Source organism: Juglans regia, chromosome 7, assembly GCF_001411555.2.
Source record: "Juglans regia cultivar Chandler chromosome 7, Walnut 2.0, whole genome shotgun sequence".
Taxonomy (NCBI): Eukaryota; Viridiplantae; Streptophyta; class Magnoliopsida; order Fagales; family Juglandaceae; genus Juglans; species Juglans regia.
The window spans coordinates 4,236,842-4,261,241 of NC_049907.1; positions in this window are offsets into that span (position 1 = coordinate 4,236,842).

Here is a 24,400-nt window from a genome sequence, read left to right on the forward strand (position 1 = left end):
TATACGTAGGGATGAGATTTTCAATTTGTTTAAAGGAAAATTCTATATACCATATCACCATCTCATTAAGTATGATGTAACATATTTATCACCATTAAATGATCATTTATTACATGCTTCTTTATCATCTAATGGTGATAAATATGTCACATACTACTTAGTATGATCAAAATAGGATGAGAGTGTAGTGTATAGCATTACTCTTATCAAAATCTAATGCATCCACACCCACACTAACAAAATTCATCTACCTTAGAGCGTTGACATTGATTTCATCAAAATCAGCTCCAAAATTTAGCTAAAAGTATATGTATTACATAAAACTAAAACCATTCAGGATATAACCCACGTTGAATTAGCAAAATAATAATATAATATTATTTTTTTAATAATAAAACTTTTAAAAACATTTATAACAAAAGCCATGAAGGTGCAAAACCAAGCGCCTCGGCCTTCATCCCAAACATAGAATACTGAATAATCTGTAGTAACAAAATAGTGGCTAAAAAATGACTTCTCGTATTCTTTTCCAAACTATATTTTCTTTTCTTGGACGAATTCTTTTTTGCCCTATTAGGCTCCAGAACGTTTTGAGGAAAAACCAATAAAATTCCCTGGTTCTTAATTTACTCTATTCTGGTATATAAAGAGTACCTTGAAGCACAATAGGGTTGACATCTCACATGTTCACAAGATTACGTTTGGATAATGAGGTGATCTCAGATATTTTGTGAATAGTAGTGAAAAAATATTGATAGAATATTGAAGAGCAATAAATAGTATATAAAAAGTAATAATAAAATAATGAATAGTAATGGAGAAATTTCAAAGAAAAAAGGTTTTAGATATTATTTTGTAATAAAATAAGTTTTTGGTTGATGAACATTAACTCGTCAAATATAACTTTTGCTTCTAATTTACTTTAGCTCATAGTCTCATGAGTAGTGGCTTTAGCTAATCCAATGCAACAGATTTAACCAAAAAAGATAAAAAAATGAACCATATTTTTGGCTTGACTGGTGCTCAAGTGTAGGAGTGAAAAGGTTTAAGTTCCGTTTAGTTGTTGAACTGAATTGAGATGAGTTAAGTTCATTATAAATAGTAGCGAGTGGAGATGATTGAGTGAGTTTTGTAGGGCTCATCTAAGATGAGTTTAGATGTATTTGGATGTTAAGATGAGTTTTAAATGTATTTATGATAAGTTAAAAAAGATTGTGGATTCCACGTATAAAGAGATTTTGAGTTAAGATGAGTTTAGTAAGTTGATAGTTGAATGTTTAAATGTTAGAATCAGTTTAAAATTAGATTGAACTGAATTAATCTAAGTTCCAAATGGGCCTTAAACTCTGAAGGGATTGTTTGATTTTGGTGATGTCTGCCTCTGGGTTCTTTTGCTTCTGGAGAGACAAAAACGCCATTTTTGTGCAGCTACTGTACACTGAACGTGTAAAACGTTCAGGAAATATATGGCATTGTTTTAGTATGTTTATTCCTTCGGTTTTTTAAAACCCAATTGGTATCTCTTTCTTTTCCTCAAATAAATTACCTTTTCCCTTCATTTTGAGAATTCTCCAATCGGCCCCACACATGCAAGGCCCAATTCGAGGCCCAAGCCCAATATTTATGTAGAAACATTCCTTCTTGCAGCGTTAAACTGACAAGTGTACAAACTACAAACTACTGGGACAAAAGATAAAGAAAAGTTCCTTTCCTCTCTCTACGGCCAAGTCATGGAGTACTTTGAATTGTATGACCTTTGAAGTGATTACTTTGAATATTATATATATTATAGTTGTCCATGAAAAGCCATGGGACAGTCAACTGTAGCAACAGTGCTCGGTTAAATCTCAAGCTACAATAACTAGAGGTAAAGCATTTGTAGTCTAAAATTAGAACCCATAGAGTATATATATATAATACTAAAGTTCAAACAAGAAATTCTTGTATAGAACTTTTTTACTTTGTAATATATTACTTTTTAATTAGAGAGAGATGATAAATATTACTGATAAGGTAAAACCACATGTGAAGTAATCCTCGATTACTCATCTCTTTCTCTCTCTCTCTCCCCTTCTCATCTTTCTCTCTAAAATTCTATCGAGCTTTCCCTTGTTTTCACTAGGCGGAGGGGGTTTGGAGCTTAGGCTCCGACCACCTCATCCCCTACCCAGCCCTAGATGCTTTTTTATTTTTATGTTTTTCTGTTTGCCTTTTTCCCCTAGGTTTCTCCTCCTTAGTGTCGATCCTTGCCAATCTACTGATTTCCGGCAACCTCCAACCAATATGCGATGCCGGTTCAGCCTCTCTGATCACCGATCTTCATGTTCGCAGAAGAAAAATGCGTTTCTGCTAGGCACACGCACTGTCCCTGCGGTGCGGGTTTTCCAGCCCCAACCACGTCCTGGAGCGGCATTGGCGGCCACACATGGCCCCACTAGCTTCAGAGGCCTCAGATTCTTCAGATCTGCTCGTCCGTCCACCTCGTAAGGTGGTGCGTGTCCTGCACGTGCTGCCACTGCCTGCCTTGACCCGTCTCTGGTGACTCGGCTTAGATTCTAGCTGCTACCCTATGTTACTGCTTCCCCTAACCAGTGATCTTGTAAGAGGGATCGTGGACCTCTCCAAAAATCATCTCTAAACAATATGTGATAGTGCACCCGCCACCTTTACTGCTTCCAGCAGAGGTTCCACCGTCTCCAGTAGTGGTTCCATCGTTCACTTTTTTGCCAACATATCTCCGTCTTTTTATAAGACGGCGTCCTTCGTAGGACATGGGTAGGGACCAAGAAATTGGTCCCAAATAAACCCGTTCACCATTTTTCACTGTTTTCGATTGCTTTTTGGGGCGATTGTTGGGGAACCCCACCCCCTCCTCATGTATCACTTTTTTAGTTTAATGAAATTAACTCGCTTAGAAAAAAAAAAAAAAAAGCCACAACCATTGCAATTCATTGAGCTTTGGAGGCAGAAGTGTATCTAGGGGGTTCGGAGGCATGTGCCCCCTAAAACAGCTTAATCAGCATTTAGGTTTGGGAGCAACTTGAAAGTAAGGATAAAAGACTTCAAAACAAAAGTTGGAATGAATTATGGTGGGGTTTATTCTGTGGTGGTTTGGGCCGTGGGTAGTACACCTCATTCATCCTCCATTAAAACATTAACTCTAGTAGTAGAGGGTGTTGTGAAACCAACGATAGCAAACAAAGTAAAAGTAAACAATCACATCACACAAAACTAATGTGGTCCGGCAACGTTCCTACATTTATAGAGGTGCAGAAGATTTTGTTATTCTGGAGAATCACAAAATACACTTTGGGGCGAAATATTACTGTTCATAACTCTCATTAAGTACATATTTAGAGTGTCACACGGCATAAACCCAAGTTTTTATTTTTATGCATTATTCACTCAAGCGGTGTATTAAGCGTGCATCGAGCAAACTCTCCGTCCGAGCTTTGCTCGAGCAGAGTGTCGAGCACTCGTCGAGCAAACTCTCTGTACAAGCTTGGCTCGAGCATCTGGTCGAGCGAGTGTCTAGCTAATTTTCTGATAGCCCCCATAACTTATCATGGGAATGTCATTTGTTCCCCATCTTTTTGTGATTTTGGGCACATTATTTCTATTATATTCTTGTATGATGATAATTTTTGTTGAACCTTCTTATTCTGATTTTCTTCTTAGGCAGATGCCATTGTTTCCAGGCTCAAAAGTACCGCTCAATTTGATGTGGAGGCTCATTCAACACTATTGATAACTGCAGATACAGTATGCCTTAATTCCCCTTTAGTTACTACCTTTTGATAATTTAATTGATTTTAGCATAAACTAGATCCTTCTACTCTCTCTCAGGTAATACTTGAACAACTGGTTTTCTTATTTTTCTGCACCTTGATTGCCCATAAGTGACAGCTCTAGTAATTGATGAATCTACCTCCTTTTAAGAGCCGAATGGGGACCAAGTCTTTGACACCTACATACTTGAGTTGGAATGCAGTTGAACTTGCATTGAGCATGTTTCGAGCCTATTCTCCCTATCTTGTTCATGCAGTTTGTCAAAATTGCCAAATTTTATTGGTTTTTCATCCATAATCTTCTTGATAAGTTTTAATCATAAATCCTACTTCTAACTGCCCATTTTTTTTCAAAAACAATTAAAACTTGAAGGGGTTATAATCACCTTATAAAGTTTATCTGGTGGATAATCTTCTCCAAGACCATCGACTAAAGGCTTCCAAGTTATAAGAATGTATAATAATCTAGGCAATGGATTTTTCCTTGATCCCATGCAAGATTGACACGTCTTTTGAACATATTTTTTCATATCTAATCTACACACAACCTGCTAGGTTTTGGGCTAGCATATTCATCTCGTTCCTCATAGCATATACATCCTTTGCTTTTTACTACTATGAATGCCGAACCATGATGGCGTGTCTCGAAAGATATTGTGTGACTTTTATGGCACGCCCAGTGTTTTAAATATGCTAGAAATATTTATAAGAAGTATTTGCATCATTATTGAATTAAGATTTGATCTTAAATACGATAATCATAATATTATTGAAAAGCTCCAAAAATATTATAATTGCCGGAAATCATTTTAATATTATTATTAAAATGATTTCAATTATTTAAGATATTATGAGATTTAAATTATGTTGAGAACTTTTATTAATTAAATGGTTTAACCCTTTTAAATATGTTAAGTGAGACTTCATCATTTTATTAATGATGAAGAATATTATTTTATAAACTAAAGTTAGTTTGAAATAATATTTACCTTAATTCCTCTAAGTGCTTTTAATTAAGTTAATGTTTTACGCATCTTCAAATCAGTGTTTTAATTCTTCTTCGTTAGATCGTTGTGTAGATCCCCAGACGAAAGGACTGGGTTAAATACCCAGACCCCCTCTCTTTCCCTCTCATTTTCCCCGTAACCCTCTCTCTCCTCCCTCTCTCCTTCGGCGTATGCAGTATGCAATCCACCCACGCCAAACGGCTTAAGGCCTCGGCTCGGCACCGCCGTGCGTTGTCATTCCTCACTGCCAGCACCAATGGCTTGCTCTCCGTCTGGCGAGTCCATCCATGCCAACCTCTCCCCCTCACACTCTCCCTTTCTCCATTTCAGAACTACACAGCCCGAATGGGCTTAGTGCACGTAGCGCCGCCGTGCGCTGCCCTCCAAAGCCACCACTCCCTCGGCAGCTTCCTCTACCACTGGCCACCACTCCCCAGTGAGCTTAGCCTCTCCATTGCAACCACCTTCCCTCCGTCGCACACACGCACGCACAAGGAGACCCACGCACGGCTTCACCGTGCACGGCACCTAGCGCCACTGTGCGCAGCACCCACGGCCACCTAGCATCACCATGGCTCCTCCCTGAGCTCCTCCACGTGACCCATGGCTAGAAACCCCCTCCTCTACCTCACAGCTTCTCCCCCCTCTCACGCACTGGTTGCATGCCGTGCACCACCATGCACCGCCACCCACTGCTGGTAGCCACCACCATCAGCCTCCTCAGGCCGCCACCAAGCCAACCCAACCTCCCTTAGCTAAGCCCTAGGTCCAAACCATCACTTTATGTGGTGGGTAACCACTGCACGTGATGGACAGTCATTGTGTGTGATTGATTGCCACTGTACATGGCTAGATCCGCCATGTTATGCCCCTTGCCATCATCACAAGGCCACCATGAGCCTTTCCAAGACCACACCTAGCTATCCAAATGCCTAAACAGTCACTGTACGTGAGTTAGCCTCCACGTATGACTCTTCCGACATCATCGACTATGATGGTCAACAAGCAACGCACGGGTTATCCCGTCGATGGTATAACCCTCTATCCCTTGTAATTATGTTAGATATTGATTAGTTGACTAGGTTGTGGACTGTGCCATGTAGTGTGATTGGGGAACATGTGCAGTAATGGTGGCATGGTGTATGTGGAATGGATACAGTGCACACTGAGTGTACTCTGTGTGCATGTGGCGTGTTGTATATGTAGGGAGTACAAATGGAATGTACTCCATGTGATGGTGAGATGCACCATATAGCGGATACGCCATAGTGGTGATATGCCGTAGTGTGTATGAAGGGAGTACACGATGGGTGTACTCTATGTGGGGTATAGTATATGTGAGGAGTACACGTGGAGTGTACTCTATGTGGTGGAGTAATGCACCATGTGGCGGATATGCCATAATGGTGATGTGGCATGTGGAATGGGAATAGTACACGCTGGGTGTACTTTATGTGTGGTGTAATGTGAGATAAGGAGAGTATATGTAAAATATATCCTCCTGGCGTATTGTGGAACGGGATGAGTACAAGTGGATTGTACTCAGTGGCGTAGTGTGTGTAAAAAGGAGTACATGTAGAATGTACTCTATGTGGTGGAGTGATGCACCATATGGCGGATATGCCATAATGGTGATGTGGCGTAATGCATGTGGATGAAGTACACAAGGAGTGTACTCCATGTGATATAGTGACGCACCATATGGCGTGTATGCCATAGTGGTGATGTGGCGTGTTGTATATGTGGTGAGTACATGTGGAATGTACTCCATGTGATATAGTGACGCACCATATGGCGTATATGCCATAATGGTGATGTGCCGTAGTGTGTATGAAGGGAGTATACGATGAGTATACTCTATGTGGGGTATGGTATATGTGGGGTGTACAAATGGAATGTACTCCATGAGATAATGAGATGCACCATATGGCGTGCATGCCATAGTGGTGATGTGTCGTAGTGTGTATGAAGGAAGTATACAGGGAGTGTACTCCATGTGATATAGTGACGCACCATATGGTGGATATGCCATAGTGGTGATATGTCGTAATGTGTATGAAGGGAGTATATGAGGAGTGTACTCCATGTGATATGGTGATGCACCATATGGCAGGAATGTCATAATGGTGATGTGTCGTAGTGTGTATGAAGGGAATATGCGTGGAGTGTACTCCACGTAGCAGCGACACTCCGTGTGGCGTGTCGTAGAGATAAGGATGGTTATGTGATTGATGGGCGTGGAACGTGATGGATAGTGTCGGGAACTGTGAAACAGTGTCCCGAAGTAGTTATGGCGTAGCCTGTAGTCTGAGGTGACAAGTGTCACTGCGGTGGACTTATGGCTAGGAGCATGTGTGAAGTATCAGAATAAGTATAAGAGTGTGCAGTGGAAGTATGACTGGGGAATGTCACGCAGTGACATGACTACTGACAGTCGTGCTTGTGATGGGTGAAGTAGTGGAATAAGTGTAAGAGTACGCAGCGGAAGCATGACTGGGCAACGTCACGAAGTGACGTGGTTATTGGAAGTCATGCTTATGGTGGGTGAAGTGTTAAAGTGTAGGGATGGCGTAACGGGAATGTGATGAGATGTCACGATGTGACGGGAGTACGTGAGGAACCGTACTCATGATGAGTTAGGAGTTGATGTAGTAGGATGTTGGGTGACGCGACAAAGTCACGGTGTAGCTTGGGGTTAATTCCGAGCTATATAACGTGACATGAAACGTAGTTATGAATGGAGTCTTGTCGTGTTAAGTGTTGGGATGAACTATCAAAAGGGACGGGTAGCATGAAGAGTCATGCTAGCCGGGTTAAGAGAAGATTGGTATCGGGGTATGGCCCTTGTCCCAACGAGCATTTGATCAACGTGTTATATATGTTGATCTTAGGTGATAAAGGGATAAGGTACCTGTGTGACATGGTGAGAGACACGTGCCGGACAGATTCACCATATGTAATGGGTAATCTGTCATGAGCATAGTTGCACGGTGCTTAAGCCTCAGAGTTGGCTTAGAGCTATGTGTCTTGTATGGATGAGAATGGGGATTTAGTGTGGGCTAAGATGCATGCAGGTAGTGACGGATGCATCGTTAAGATTGAGATGTGTGATTCCATCGGACGGAATCATGCGTCGAATGTAGTTGTAAGAAGAGTAAGACGAGTGTCTTAGTGTCTTAATCCTAAGGTGAATAATGGGTTCACTTTAGTGGATGAGCACTCGAGACGAGACTTTGAGTTGGAAGTTGTGGTGACCGTAAGTGATCCCCGAAGGGTTTAATATAGTGAAGGGCACGTAAGTGCACGGGATAGAAGGAGAGTGTTCTAAGTATAGAGTAGTTCTATTTATAGCTTAAGTTACTTATGCATTAGATAGAGAATGATGCTAAGGTTATGTGTATGCATGTAGGTTGCCATCTGACAAGCACATAAATGGACTGAATGACATGCAAGTAGCATGGAGTCCAGGTAAGTGTTACGTTCATACTCTTCTAGAGTTCTCAAAGATACAAGAAACGCTTTTCCTTTAAGATGCTCACGAAAAGACTAAAGACGTTTTAAGAAAGAAAATGCTAAATGTTCAAAAGTATAAATATGTACGGCCCCTCCTTGGCAGCCCCTTTTTACGCATCCAAAGTATTAATTGTATGCATGTGAATGGATGACTATACGCTGTATCTATTGTATGTATTTTCTAAGAAAAATCCATAAACTGATGAAGATGCATGAAAGGCATGAAAGCGGATGCTTTTGTGAATCCTACGAACCAATGCTTTCATGTGCGCCACGAGGTAACTCTCGTGGATGCCATGATTGACGACGTTCAAGGTGACGCTTATGGGATGCCACGAAAGCTGACGCTTAAGCCCATGTATGTTCTTAAACGAAGTTTTCCACGAACGAACTGTTAAAGAGAGGATAGAACTGAAATGAACTGAAAGACGAATAGACCATTTTCGGGCTTACGCCCCAAACGATATTTTCTCACGAAAAGAAATGTTTTCTCATAAAAAAGAAAGGACTGTTAAATAAAAGAACGAACTGAATGAAAGCTTCAGCTCTCTCGAGCTGACATGAACGAATGAATGAAAAGCAAGAAAGAAAGAAATGAAAGCATGAATGTATGAAGACACGTAACGGCCACATAACATGAATGAAAGGGTACCGATGAATGGGCAAATTGCAATGCCGGGTAAGTAGTGCTGGAAGTACACCCAGTACTGCCCCTATGAAAAGGGGTTCCCAACCCGGGTCCAATGGAAGACCGCTAACCCCAAACACACGGGGCGTAACAGTGTGCACTGGCCTATGAAAGCGATAAGAAAGAATGGATGTATGCACGCATGCACGAATGCACATGTATGCACAAGAGCACGGACTCTTGAAGAAATGAAGGCACTGACGGGGGACACGTTTTAAATAAAGGAAAACCTTTTGAAAGAAAAGCCCCGTCTAGTGACGTTTTCAAATGAACGCACACAAGACACGTAGGCACGCACGTAATAGTATGTACGAGTGATGAATGCATGAATGAAAACCTATGTTGTTATATTTTAACTGTATGAAGTAATGCTTACGAGTCTTCGACTCATTTTAGTTTTTATGCATGTCCCTCCCCCCATAAGAATTGCACGATCGGGACGGACACGGCCCATGGAGAAGAGCACGGAAGTCTAGGCACGAGTTTTAAACGAACGAGAGGTCTTTTTATTATAAGATTTATGTTTTCTGTAACCCTCTTTTATTATCAAAGCACATTTTATTTATAAACGTAGAGTCTCGCACCCTGGGGATGCAAGTGAAAAGTTTTAAACAGGACGGTAATTCCCGTCGTCCTTTTTATAAAAAAAAAATATTTTGTAAAAAGTCACACCACATGGACGGGTGTTACAACAGTGTTGTTGGAACGAGCTTGGGATTAATTTTTTTCATCCCAAAATATATTTTGGAATGAAATGACTATAGTTTGGGATGAAAACTTTCATCCCTAAAGAGCGTTTTTGTTGTAGGGGCTCCATTCGCAATTTAATAATTGTGGGGAGCTTGCAATTTTTTCTTTATCATACAATAAATTCGATGGGAGTATTTCAAAAGCTCAAATTGGCATGAGTTTACAAAAGCTTGAAGAACTATATCTTGGAGGTAACAATTTCACTGGTATCATATATAACTCATACCTTAAGCAATTTTTCATTGCTATATACATTCACAATTGAGGATAACCACATCCAAGGAAGCATTCTGACTGATTTGTGGCATCTTCGGAAGTTAGCTGATTTGACTTTGTCAAGGAATAACTTCAAAGGGACAGAACCTCAAAAAATTTTCAACATTTCTTCTTTAGAATGTATCTTCTTTAAGCAAAATTCCCTGCCTGGGTTTCTTCCATCATTAGATATGGGGAAATCTTGCCCTAATCTTGAAGCACTTGTACTTGGTAGAAACAAACTTAGTGGTCATATCTTTCAAATTATTCCAAGCTCAACACAGTAGACTTTACTGGAAACTTATTCCCTGGAACAATTACCAAAAGTCTTGGAAACTTGAAGCACCTCCAACAACTATTTTTGAGTGGAAATCAGCTAATAGGCGGGGAGGCTAAAGATCATAAAGAGCCCAATTTCATTTCGTCTTTATCCAATTATAAATTTTTTAGAGATTTAGACATAAGCAACAATCCATTAGATATAACAATTCTAGATTCCATTCAAAACTTTTTGGCTTCCTTTCAAATCTTTGTTGTAGGCAATTGCCAAATAAGGGGTCATATTCCTATGGGAATGGGTTTTTTGAAAGGCTTGATTTGGCTTAATTTGGGAGATAACAATTTGATTGGAAATATCCCTTTCACATTCGGTGGTTTGGAAAGATTACATCTTTACAGTAACAAGATTGAAGGAATGATTCTAGAAGAGATATGCAATTAAGAAATTTGGGAGAATTGGATCTCTCAAACAACAGAATCTCTGGATTCATCCCAAATTGCATTTCAAAACTCAGTCGTCTAGCAAAGCTAAGCTTGAGTTCTAATAGACTCAAATCGTTAATACCACTAAATATATGGAGCCTCGAAAATCTATTGTTCCTGGATTTGTCATTGAATTCCATTGGTGAACATTTTCCTTCTAACATGAAAACATTGGACACTCTCGAATATTTGGATTTGTCAAGAAATCAAATTACTGGAGCAATTCCAAGCGTCATTGGAGCATTTGAAAGCCTGAGGTATCTTGACTTTTCAAAGAACTCCTTTAAGGGAGGCATTCTGCAATTTTTTTGGAAACTTAAAAGGGTTGGATGTCTTAAATCTTTCTTACAATAATCTGTCTAGTAGGAGAGATTCCATTCGGTGGTCATTTTGTGAACTTCATGGCAGAATCATTTGCAGGAAATAGTGCAATTTGTGGGAATTCAATTTTTGGAGTTTCACCTTGTCCAACAATTCCTACCAACCAACAATCAACGATGAAACATATTTTTCTCAAATGTATTCTTCTTGTGATTGCGTCAATTATAATCACAAGAAGACTTAATGCATTGCCTACATTGGAACATAGAATTATATCTTGTCAAGAGTTCTACCTAGGGACAAACAACTTTTGTGAAAGCAACGTGCTTGGAGTTGGAGGTTTTGGCTCTGTGTACAAAGGAATACTTTTTGACAGGACAATTGTTGCAGTAAAAGTTTTAAGTTTGCAATTGTCGGGTGCTTTCAAAAGTTTTGATGTAGAATGCAAGGTGTTACGGATAATTCGACATAGAAATCTCGTTAAGGTCATAACTACATGCACTAATCCCGAGTTTAGAGCGTTGGTGTTGTAATACATGTTGAAGGGCAACCTTGAAAGATGGTTATACTATCACAACTAGTGCTTGGATCTTCTACAAAGAATAAATATTATGATTGATGTTGCCTCAGCCTTAGACTATATCTACCATGGTCAATCAGAATCTATATTGCATCGTGATTTGAAGCCGACAAATATCCTTTTGGACGAGGACATCGTTGCACATGTTGGTGATTTTGGCATTGCAAAGATTTTAGTCAAAAACAAAGATGCAACACATACCAAAAGTCTTGGTACCATTGGCTACATCGCACTAGGTACGCATGTACATGTATATGAATTTACCCTAGTTGTTTAATTATATCAAGACTAAATAATAGTATGTTGATCTTACAAAAATTTGGTAACAACATGCTTGGAAATTTTCCTCATCTTAGCTAGTCTTATAGTACATAAACTCATGTGAATATGAATTAACAAATTCACATGACATGAATGATCCCAAACAAATCTAAACAAGGTGAAACTTTTTTGTAAACAACATTACTTTTCTAGAAATAATTGTGTGGAATGCTTTATTAGAAAAAAGACGATCTGTTCATTTTTATGTCCATCAATATTAAGAAAAAATACATTGCCCAATCATAGAGTTGTGAATTGCGGCTCGCTTTGGCCACCATGTGAGTGGCTCTGTTCTGGCCACTTGACAACCACCATGGTGGCCTTCTATAGATTCCCACACAATCAAACCTCATTTGATCTACTGGAACTTAACAACACTATCAATGAACTCGCTGGCACACTAATGAACTCACTGATTCTAGAACAAGATGGTCAAAAGTTGAATGCTAGCTTAACATGTCACAAAGAGAGAAAATGACTTAGCTTTTAATGCTTAACATGTCACAAAGTCATGTTCTCTCATAAAAAATGTGCATTTATAAAAATATTAATGCCTAAGACCTTCAAAAACTCATGAAGGGTGAGTAAATCTGATTCATAAACCTCTTTTGAATTAAAGTTAGGAAAGTTTGCTCGACTGGGATGTCTCATGGTTCACCATGTAACCTAGTTGTGCATGTCTAGTGATAAGCAAAATATCTTCCTTGCATGACAGAACCTCTCACGAGACGTTTAGCAATTTTTCTGTGTAAGTTGCAAGAGTTTGCAAACTCACAATGACTTCAAAGTTTTATTCAATTTGAAAGCAAACTCTTTTCAAAAAATTATAGCTCACTTGGATTAAGTATTGTTATTAAAATATGCCAATACTTAACTTTTACAGTATCAATATTGTCAATTATTCTACCATTGTTAAAAAGAAATACTTCCATCAAAGTAAATTGTGTTATATCATATATGCATCTTCTGTTAAGATATAAAATAAATAATGAAATCTACATCTTTCCATCAACTTAACCTTTTAGGATAAGTGGTGATTTCACATGGGATCAGAGCAGAGGTTCTGAGTTCGAACTCTAACTCTACACTCTACCGCATTCAATTTTAGGCTTGTAAATCCATGCAGTCACGATTTTTTTTTTTTTTTCTGGATGATATATATATATTGATGTGAAATATACTTCAATTCATTCCATAAAGGAAGTTACATCTGTAGCTTAAGTTACAAGCCAAACCAACATCTGTTGTAAGCTTCCCCGTACACAAAACTTTGCAACGGGCATTGTCTAAACTTCAAGAAACTCTAAAAAAAAAGTATCATTCTCTGTATAAAACAGAGGAAAAAACAACCTGCATCAAAACTCCATCCTCTATAGGAGGAGAAGTGAACAACACCCATCCTCCTAAACGGAGGAGGGAGGAACCAACCACTGCTATGGACAAATGTCCAATAGCCTATTTCAATTATTTTTTGACACAAAAAATTGAAATACTGACACAAAAATACACAACAGAAAACAAAAAATAGAGGAAAATAGAAACTGTGGTGGCGCGTGAGGGACACTTGCCACCCTGGGAGGAAGCTGATCAGTTGATCTTGAAGATGCTGGAGTCGCTAGACCCTGAGTTGCCACGCGTGGCATCAACGGAAGAAAATACTTGGTGGCATGTGGGTGCCACGCGTTCCCTTTGACCCGCGCTTGGGTGCAATGCATCGCTCCAATTGGCACCCAATCCGGTCACAGCTAGATCGGCGGATGGAGAGTTCTCCTGTGGGGTGCATGTAAGGAGATGGTCTCTGGAGAAGCTCGGATATGACTTCTCCCCCTCATTCCAACTGAAAAACAAAAAACAAGAAAGAAAAAAAAAAAAAACGAGAGAAATGAAGAAGAAACATAAAAGAAAGATGAGGGGAGGGAGGGAGGAGGAGCTGAAGCTCTCCCTCCCACTAGAAACTGGTTCGGGAAAGTTTTGGTTTTTAGAGAGAGGTGAGAGTCTCTCTCTCTAGAGTTGGGACCTAACAAAGAGTGCATAATAGTATGATCTATAGTAGAAGGAAAAAGAGGGGGGGGGGGGAATGAAATCAACAAATTGGTCCAATCCCATTATTTCACAAGCCAAGATATGGGCCACCAAAAGGGCTATTTTCAATTGTAGTTCTGGTTTGGTTTGCCTTCTGTAATATATATATATATATATATGTGTACGTATTTACTTATACATATATGAGTATATATACACTTAAGAGCTTATAGTTTGAATGTATACTCTTTGCTTTGGATGACGCATGTGAATTACCTAATTGCGTCATTTTAATAAGACACGTGTTGCTAACTTAAATGCCTTCTTGGCAATTGTGAGTATTTTTAGAATATGGATTTGAAGGAAAGGTATCCATCAAAACCAATGTCTACAGCTATGGTATAGTATTGTTGGAGATGATCATGTGGAAGAAACCCACCGACGACATGTTTACTGGAGACTTTACTTTGAGGCAGTTGGTAAATGCATCCATCCCAGATAAAACGATGGAAGTTGTAGATGAAGGTTTACTAATAATAGAAGATGGAAGAGACACCATTGCCTTGCAAAGTATTCTTTCGTCAATCATGGACTTAGGCTTGAGGTGTTCTGAAGAATTACCAGAGATAAGAATGGATATCAAAGATGTGTTGGTCAAGCTTAATAAAATCAAGTCAATGTTTTTTGAGAACAGGAACAGGGCTACTAGACATACCTGACCTTAATTTGTTTCGCATGTTTATGTCTTTTTAGGTTGCGTTTGGATGTTGAAATTCGTTGAGTTGAGTTGAGTTAAGATGATAAAATATTGTTAGAATATTATTTTTTAATATTATTATTATTTTAGGATTTGAAAAAGTTGAATTGTTTATTATATTTTATGTTGAAATTTGAAAAAGTTGTAATGATGAGTTGAGATGAGTTGAGAGATGTTTGTCATCCAAACGAAATCTCGTGAAGTAATTATGAGTGGTATATATGTAACATGTTTGTGTCAAAATTCATGCTTAAAGAAATGGCTTGAGACTCTACTCTTCTTCCATCTCATTTCCTTCATCATCTCTTTCATGCTCACCCAACATTATTTTGTTTAAATTATGTTTTTGTTACTCTTAATTACCAAAAAAAAAAAAAAAAGAAGAAAAGTATATTTAAGACCAAACACAATACCTTTTTTACATTGAAAATACAAAGTTGCTTGTGAAATTTCTTTAACCAGGAGAATCGTCCTCAGATGGGTTGAAACTTGAAAGTGGTAATCTTTGGTAAAATTCTCAGATAAGCAAACAAAGAAAAGGAATTGAATTCGAAAAGATTTTTTTACAGAAGATATCAAAGCAAAGGAATCCAAAGTGAATGAGAATGAGTATTGATCAATTTCTTATTTCCAAGTGACAAAGCGAAAGAAAGAGACAGAGAACACCAACTTGAGAAGAATGAGAAAAGGGTCCTTTTATTCAAAGTTTATGAAAGTACTTTTATTGGAGTTTTTAGGGATTGTGTTGTTACATGCACAATTTATAGGGAAAAAATTAGAAGCATTACCTGTTCCAGATCCTGTATGTCTAAGAAGATATCTTTGCATCCAACATATATGATCTGCATCCAACCATGGATAAACAAGGATTAGCTACTCAGGGATGATATTCTCAATTCTTCAAAATCTAATGCATGCATCCACATGCACGCCATCAAAATTCATATGTCCTAAAATCAATTTAAAATTACCTCTATGATGGGATTACCTACGCGAAAATCGATGGATCTGACTTGAGACTAGTGACAAAATAGAGGGAACTTAACGTTGAGTTTGCTTTATGGCAACAATTGCTTGGCTCAAAGAGGTAGAACAAAATTTTCCTACACTTCGGTACTTCTCAGAGATGCTTAGAGCTTTCGTAAACTAAACCTGGTACTTATCAAGGAAGATTGTCAAAATCAAGATCAAGTCAAAACCTCATGATTCTTGCCTCAAATCAAGCCATGTGAATAAAGTCTCCGATCTGTTCTGATTTTGTAATCACTGGCCGAGATTCTTGTATAGATTAATTGTTAAATCATTGATGTAACTGTTTCCTAAAATAGCTTTCTAAGCATGTTGTATATATACACATGCTGATCATCAAATGAAATAAATGAGTGAATATTTTTATTCAATGGTGCAGTGTATTTCCTTACATAGTATCAATAGAGCCAGACTCAAACGAGCCAATCCTTCCCAACTCTCGAATGTCTTCCTCCTCAGAGCAACCCCAGATTCACCTCAATACTCACCCAAACTTCTCCTCCAAAAATACTCTTGTTGCTCTAAATATCACTGCTCAGATAAATGAAAAATTAACTCCTCCTACTTTTCCTCAATGGCGTGCTCAATTTGAAGACTTACTCATAGGCTACAATTTGCTTGATTATGTCACCGACATCTCGCAATGCCCCTCTCCGAGTGACCCTTCTGTCTCTGCCCTCCACAAAACCCATTGGGTTAGGCAAGATAAACTCATACTTAGTGCACTCCTTGCCTCCACCTCTCCCACCATCACTCCACTCATCGCAACTGCAAAAAGGTCCCATGAGGCTTGGAAAAAATTGAGCACTCTGTATGCTAGCAAATCACGAACGCGCGCCATGCAATTAAAAGAGGAACTCACCTTAATCCAGCGTGGAAATCGATCTATCTCCGATTATCTACATGCGATGAAGGCTTTAGCAGGTGAGATTGCCATTATCGATCATCCTATTTTTGATGATGACCTAACTCTTTATGTGTTGAATGGCTTAGGTTCTGAGTTCCGTGAAATTGCAGTGTCGATTCAAGCGTGAAAAAAGTCACTCGCTTTTGAAGAGCTTCAAGACCTCCTTGTCGGCCATGAAAATTACTTGCACCGTCTTCAATCTGCAACTCAACAGTTGGTAGCCACTACAAACTATACAACCAGGAAGCCTGGTTCATCGAGAGGACAACAAAGGAACTTTAGCAAGCAAACTAGGCCACAACGTCAGTCTGGGCAAGGACAAGCCCGAAGTGGAAACCGAGATGGATGCCGCTCAAATGGCTTCCGTCGTTCCAATAAAAACTAGCGCCCCTATAAGCCCAAACGCCAACTCTGTGATGAGTTGGGCCATACGGCCAAAAATTGTCCTCAGCTACAGTCCAATGAAATCATAGCAAACAGTGCAACCACTTATACCACAAAAGAGCAAAAATGGCTCCTCGACTCTACTGCCTCACTTAACATTATTGGTGATCTCCAAAATTTGTCTATTCATTCCGAATATGACAGCATTGATGAAGTGGTTCTGGGTGATGGTTTAGGTTTGGTTGTTTCACATGTTGGTTCTTTAGCTATACACTCACCCAACCGGACATTTATTTTGCGTGATACACTTTCTGTTTGAAATCTTTAAAAAAAATTTGATTTCGGTTCATCATGTTACAACACAAAATAATTTCTATGTTGAATTTCACCCATCCTATTTTCCTGTGAAGGAACCAACTACGGGGGCAATCCTACTAAGAGGTTCATGTGAGAACGGTGTCTACATCTTTCCGGAATCACTAGAGGGGAATTCTTTAAAAATGGTTTCTAATGTGCATGAACGAACATCGCTTGACCGGTGGCATAAGCGTCTTGGACATCCCTCCTATAAAGTTGTTCAAAATCTTATTACCACTTTTTCTCTTCCCACCACTAAAAATAAAATGTCTATGTTATGTCGCTCTTGTTCTATCAATAATGCTCATAAACAACCTTTTTGCACCACTAGTCTTTCGAGTAATGGTCCATTTGAAATTATTTATACGGATGTTTGGGGACCCGCACACTCCACCGGTCTTGATAGTTCACGTTATTACCACATGTTTATGGATTACTACACGAAATACATGTCGTTTTACCCCATGGCTACCAAATCGAGTGTGTCAACTATTTTTTTCCACAATTCAAACAATTTGTTGAAACCTGTTTTCAAGCCAAAATAAAAACACTTTACTCCAACAATGGAGGTGAATTCATCTCTCTCAAACCTTTTTTGACACTTCATGGTATTAGCCACTATACAACTACTCCTTACACCCCACAACAAAATGGAGTTTCTGAACGTCGTCACCACCATCTTGTTGAAACCGGTCTCATATTACTTCTTGTTGCTTCCTTACCCCTTTCCTATTGGCCCCATGCATTTCGGACTGCAACGTATCTAATCAATAGAAAATTGACTCCCCTTCTCGACAACAAGTCCCCCTTTGAGACCATTTTTGGCCAAAAACCAAATTATCTAAAACTAAAAAAATTTGGGTCCCTTTGTTATACACGTACACGGCCCTACAACACTCACAAGATGTAGCCCAAATCCACTCCATGTCTCTTTCTCGGATACTCCCAAGCTCAAAATGCTTACATTTGTTTGGACCTCAAAACACACAAAACCTATGTATCTCGGCATGTGTTGTTCGATGAGACCCAAACCCCATTTCAGCCCGTGCAAGCCCAAAGCCCAACTCAAACAATAACCGATACCTCTGCATCACATATGTGCCCTAATACTTTCATCCCCTTCCCTTCTCAACCCATGTGTGTGCCCCTGCAAGCTGCTCCATCTGTACAACATATCGATTCGGCAACACCACCTGTGCTTCCGGAAGATGCTCGCGCCGATCTCCCATCACCTTTAGGTAACCCGTGTCTCATCTCTTCCTTTGCACTCATCTGTTGATTTCCGTGATTCTATTTCCCATTCAGATGCATTAGTATTGCATGATCATGCTTTGGCTTCATCAATCACTTTGAATCACCCACACACTGTTGTCAATCCCAGTCTACATCAGTCTCAGCCCACACCCACTTCGTGTGCTCAAACCAAAAACCCTCGGCTTCACAACATGATAACACGCTCCATGAATAACATCTTCAAACCCAAACAACTCCATTCGGTTTCCAAAAACCCTACCCCCCAAAACATTGAACCTACTTGTGTGAGTCAAGCTGTGAACCACCCTCCGTGGCATGATGCAATGTCAAATGAGCTTACTGCTCTGATGAGACATGGAACTTCAGAATTAGATCCATCCCCCCAAACTGTAAACCCGTGGGCTGTAAATGGGTGTTTAGAGTAAAGAGAAGACCTGAATGTTCTGTGGATAAAATTTAAAGCCAGGCTTGTGGCCAAAGGCTATAATCAAAGACCTGGACTCGATTACAAAGAAACCTTCAGTCCCATCATTAAACTAGCCACCATTAAATATGTTTTGACTATAGCTGCGATGAATGGGTGGGCTTTGAGGCAAATGGACATTAACAATGTCTTCTTACATGGAACCCTCACTGAAACTATTTATATGATGCAACCTCCAAGGTTCAAAGATGTGAGTAAGCCTGATCGTGTGTGTCAATTGAGAAAAGCAATTTACGGGCTTCGAGAAGCTCCTCAGGCATGGTACACAGCCTTGCGAAATGCTCTTTTCCAGCTTGGATTTCAAAATTCCAAGGCTGATTCCTCTCTATTTCTCTATAAAATTGTCTCAATCACCTGTTATTTTCTGGTTTGTGTTGATGATCTTGTGATTACTGACAGTGATATTCAGTTTGTGGATTCCATTATTCAGAAATTGGGTGAAACGTTTTCACTAAAAGACATGGGCACTCTTAGTTTTTTTCTTGGAGTGGAAGTTATCCCCACTCGAGCTACCTTTTGGGATAAATTAGAGGCGAAGATGCCATTTTTTGGGATGAAATTTTTCGTCCCAAAAAATGCATTCTCTTGTAGTGTTTCCAAGAGTAAATAGAGGGAATTGAAGTCTTTTGATGTAGATAATGATCAATATGTAATGTAGATCAAAATAGGCAATCATATCAAACCAGACCTTCTGATCACTTGAGTCTTGAATGAATCCAACAGATGATGAATGTTATAAACTTAATCAATCTAGTGATGCATGAGAGCACGTAAATTTCTAAAGGCGTTGGTTCTTCTAGATTTATATTAGGATATTTTTACTTAAAAGTGGGGATAAATAAACATATGGATCAAGTGAGTTTTGCAGTATTTATTATTGTTAGTCACATGAGTCTCTCAAAGGAACATTAAATAATCAATAAATATGGTGAACCTATTTTATATATGTATTGATGATCTTGTTCTTTTACTCTAATCCTTAAAGTTGGAGCAAAAAATCTTCATCCTACTATAATTGTTATATAGTGAGATAGCCATCAATATCAATTTTTTTATAAGAATTTCCCTTCACACGATGATGCATCACTTTATAAAATAAGAAGAGAAAACATTCACAGAATCTAAAATCATAAATCAAATAAAAGCTAACTCTCCCAACAAACATTCAAGCAAGAGCATGATATGATCAATACCATGCAACTTATAACATAGCTTAAATATGGTTCATTTATACAACATTTATTGACCTTTTAATATTGTTGTAGAATTACATGGTAAACTTTACATTGTGTTTATCTCTCTCGCTCCAAACACTAATGTTCAAATAGAAATCTCGAAATTCCATGATTCAAGCTAGTTAGAAAGAATCATTGTTTTATTTTTTTCAAGTTCTTGTCAAATAATATGACCTCTGAATTAACTGGATTGGCTAATATGCTAATTAATGGAAATGTTTGCACTTTCCACTAACCTAAGACATGATCATAAGGCTCCTAGCTAGTTTTGTTGCATCCGTTTTGTGTCACTCCAACGCCTGGCATCAATGCCAAGAGAACCATGTTGTGAAAATCACCAAAAATGCATTCAGATTCTAGCTAGCTCACCCGTAGAACAATGTTAATGACATTTATGAAAATTTTAAATAGGCCAGTAATTGCATGCAGTGGATATTTACAAGTCAGGTAGATCAAGAACTATTGATCATACTTTAGTTAACAAAAAATTGTGGCGCATTAATTTAAGAGCCGGTTTGGATTGAGAGACACTACTATTCACAAAACATCTCAATTCATCTAATCTCATCTCTTAATCCAAAAAGTAGCATTGTTCATCCGGGCCAAGTTTTTTCCTGGTCCAGTTCAAAACATGGGAAACCGAATTCCTGTTTCGGGTTTGGGCCCGGATCAAACCTGATCCGGAACCTGGGTTGCAAAACACGGACCAACCCGGTCCAAGTACTGGTTAGAGATCCGGGTACTAGGTTTAAACCCAATACCTAGGTCTTTTTTAAACAAAATACCGATATCAAAACGACACCATTTTAGTAACCTAAAACAGCGTCGTTTTGCATCTGATGGATAAAAACTCCACCCCGGACTCTCTCTCTCTCTCTCTCCACTCTCTTGCTCTCTCTCTCATTTTAAGCTTGTCGCTGCGGCAGAAGTAGAAACCTAGGTCGCTAGCTGCCATCATCATGACTCTGTCGCCTTCGCCGCATCTCCATCGCCATCGACCTTTGCCTCTTACACATCAGCGGTGATCGATGCAGTGCATACTGCCATGTCTAAGTTGCGTATAGAGATTACTTCTAGCATCTCTGAGTTACGTACAAAGATTCATGCCAGTAATGTAACTCAGGTCACGCTATGTACTCGACTGAGCCAGGTAGAGAGATGATTAGCTGCAGTCGAGGATGTGTGCAGAGGCCTTGCATCACAGTAGTTTCTATCTTTTATTTATATATTTTTTTGTTATAGTTATGAACTGTATATGGTGTTTTGATAATTTTTTTTAGTTATGAATTAAATATTTTTTGTCTTTTCTAGATTAATTATTGATTTATATTATGTGGTGTATGGTTGATAATATTTATTTAACTAGAAATCTTATTTAACATAAAAGAAATCATTAATTTTTTTAAATTAATTACATAAAATTAATTTATGAATTCGTATATATGATATATATATATATATATACATTTTTTATATTTTGAGTTATGTATACATATTAATATTATACGTTCGAATGTATAAATGTGGTGTTAAAAAATGTTTGAACTAAATATGTTCCATTCGAACTGTCTAGAAACCTTCCTAGCAGATTTTGCTAAATTTACGTTCGAAGGACTTTAAACTTTCCCCGGCAAAATAAATTACATCCCCGCCAAGATTTGTATGTTCGACCAGATTTTTTTCAATTCTAACGGAAAAAACTTTTTGAGACGATCTAATTTGTCACAGAAGATCCTATTCAATTGGATATTTATCCGCTTGGTTGGTTTCATAAATTCATCCATTTAAATTTCGTCCCTAGAAGTCAAATTTGTTGTAGTGAGTATGATATGAATACCATGCAACCTAGCTATAACATAGCTTAAATATGGTTCATATATACAACATTTATTGACTTTTAATTTAATATTGTTGTAGAATTACATGGTAAACTTTACATTATGTGTTAATTTCTCTCGCTCCAAACTCTAAAGTTCAAATAGAAATCTTGAAATACCATGATTAATGAAGCTTGAAAAAATCAATGTTTTTTTTTTTTTTTTTCATGTTCTTGTCAAATAGTATGATGACCTCTGAATTAACTCGATCGGTTAATTAATATCGTAATTAATGAAAACGTTTCCACTTTCCACTAACCTAAGACATGATCATAAGGCTCCTAGCTAGTTTAGTTGCGTCTCATGTTTTGTGTCACTCCAACGCCTGCCATCAATACCAGGAGAATGTTGTCACTCCAACGCCCGTAGAACAATGTTAGCGACATTTCCGAAACTTTTAATTAATAGCTAGTCAGTAGGTGAAAACATAAACAATAGGCCAGTAATTCTATGCAGATGATAATTACAAGTCAGGTAGGTCGAGAACTACTGATCATACTTTAGTCGTTAATAAAAACCTGGGGCGCATTAGTTTAAATGTTTTTGAATACTCAAAAGCTTGTTGCAAGAAGTGCATGGGAATATTAGACCAGATTAGAAATCAAGACTAAGAAAGTTGGCCATATAATATATATATATATATAAGAAAATAAAAGATTTTCGGGTCCACCAAATATTGCTCCTTGACTTCCAATATTCTATCTGATCATAATTAAAAGGGTAAATTACTATGTATTATTTCCACACATATTCGAGTGCAAAGACTAAGAAAGTTGACCATATATATATATATATGTATATATATAATATATATGTATGTAAGCATGGATGCTATACTAGGAAATTAGGTAGATGTAAGAGCATGAACATTAGATTATAATACAAATGTTAAATTTGCATAAATGACATGATTTTACATTTTGTTATTCCACTCAAAACTTACTTTTATATTGAATTATCCAATATCTATTAGTCAAAATAATAATAAAATATTATAAATTTAATAATTTTTTTTTCTATTAATTGAAGCTAGAAACAATCAATGTTTTTTTTTTTTTTTTTCAAGTTCTTCTCAAATATACTATGACCTTAAGTTAAATGTTTTTGAAGACTCGCTTGTTGGAAGAAGTGCAAGGATTAAACAAGATTAGAAATCAAGACTAGAGGGACGAAGATGTTAAGACTTAAACCTTACAAGGGGCTTGTCACAGTATTATATTATATATATTTGGAGTGGCCACGCTTATTAATATATAAGAAAATTACAGATTTTCGGGTCCACCAAATATTGGTACTTGACTTCCAGTCTATCTGATCATAATTAAAAGGGTATTATATTCTTTAATTTATCTCGATTCTTTACAGCTTGCTCCTTTGACACTGTGTCAATATTCTTTAATTTACAGCGTTGATCACACTTTCAAATATACAATGGAATCTGATCTGGAACCATCTCAAATTACATGCACTTCAAGCCTCATCAGTCATGATCTAATCCAAATTCTAATCCCCTAATTTGCTTTTTCGAGTGACTTAACGTCTAACCAATTGCCGCACATAACACGGTAATATTAAAATCGAGTCGATCACCAAAAATCTCATTTATAGTCTTTGGCGCCGTAGTCGTGGGGTCATTTGAATGACTTTCAACAAAATCTTGTGATAAGAGTTCTTCTATTCTTCGACATATCAGCTTTACATCACATACTTATTGAAGAAAAGTTAATTTGTGATGGAGAGCCGCTGAATAAATTTCTTTTGTGATAAGGACGTATAATAGCCCCATGTGGATCGATACTTTTGTAGATGAAAAGTTAAAATAGGATACTCTCGTCCGGTTCCCTAATTTTTTTTTTTAAAATTATAGTTAAAAAGGACATTTCTTATAATTTTATCCTAAATTTACCTATCTTCAAAAAGTCTTCCACATTCAATTCCCTATCATTTCCTTATTCTATTAAAATATATTTCTCTTTTACTTTTTTCTCTCACTTCCATTTACAAATTTAACTACTCAATATTTTTTCTTATGTTTTGAACTATTAGTTTAGTAAATATTTTAAATTAAAATTTAAATTACTTTTAATATTTTTAGATTATTATTTTTTA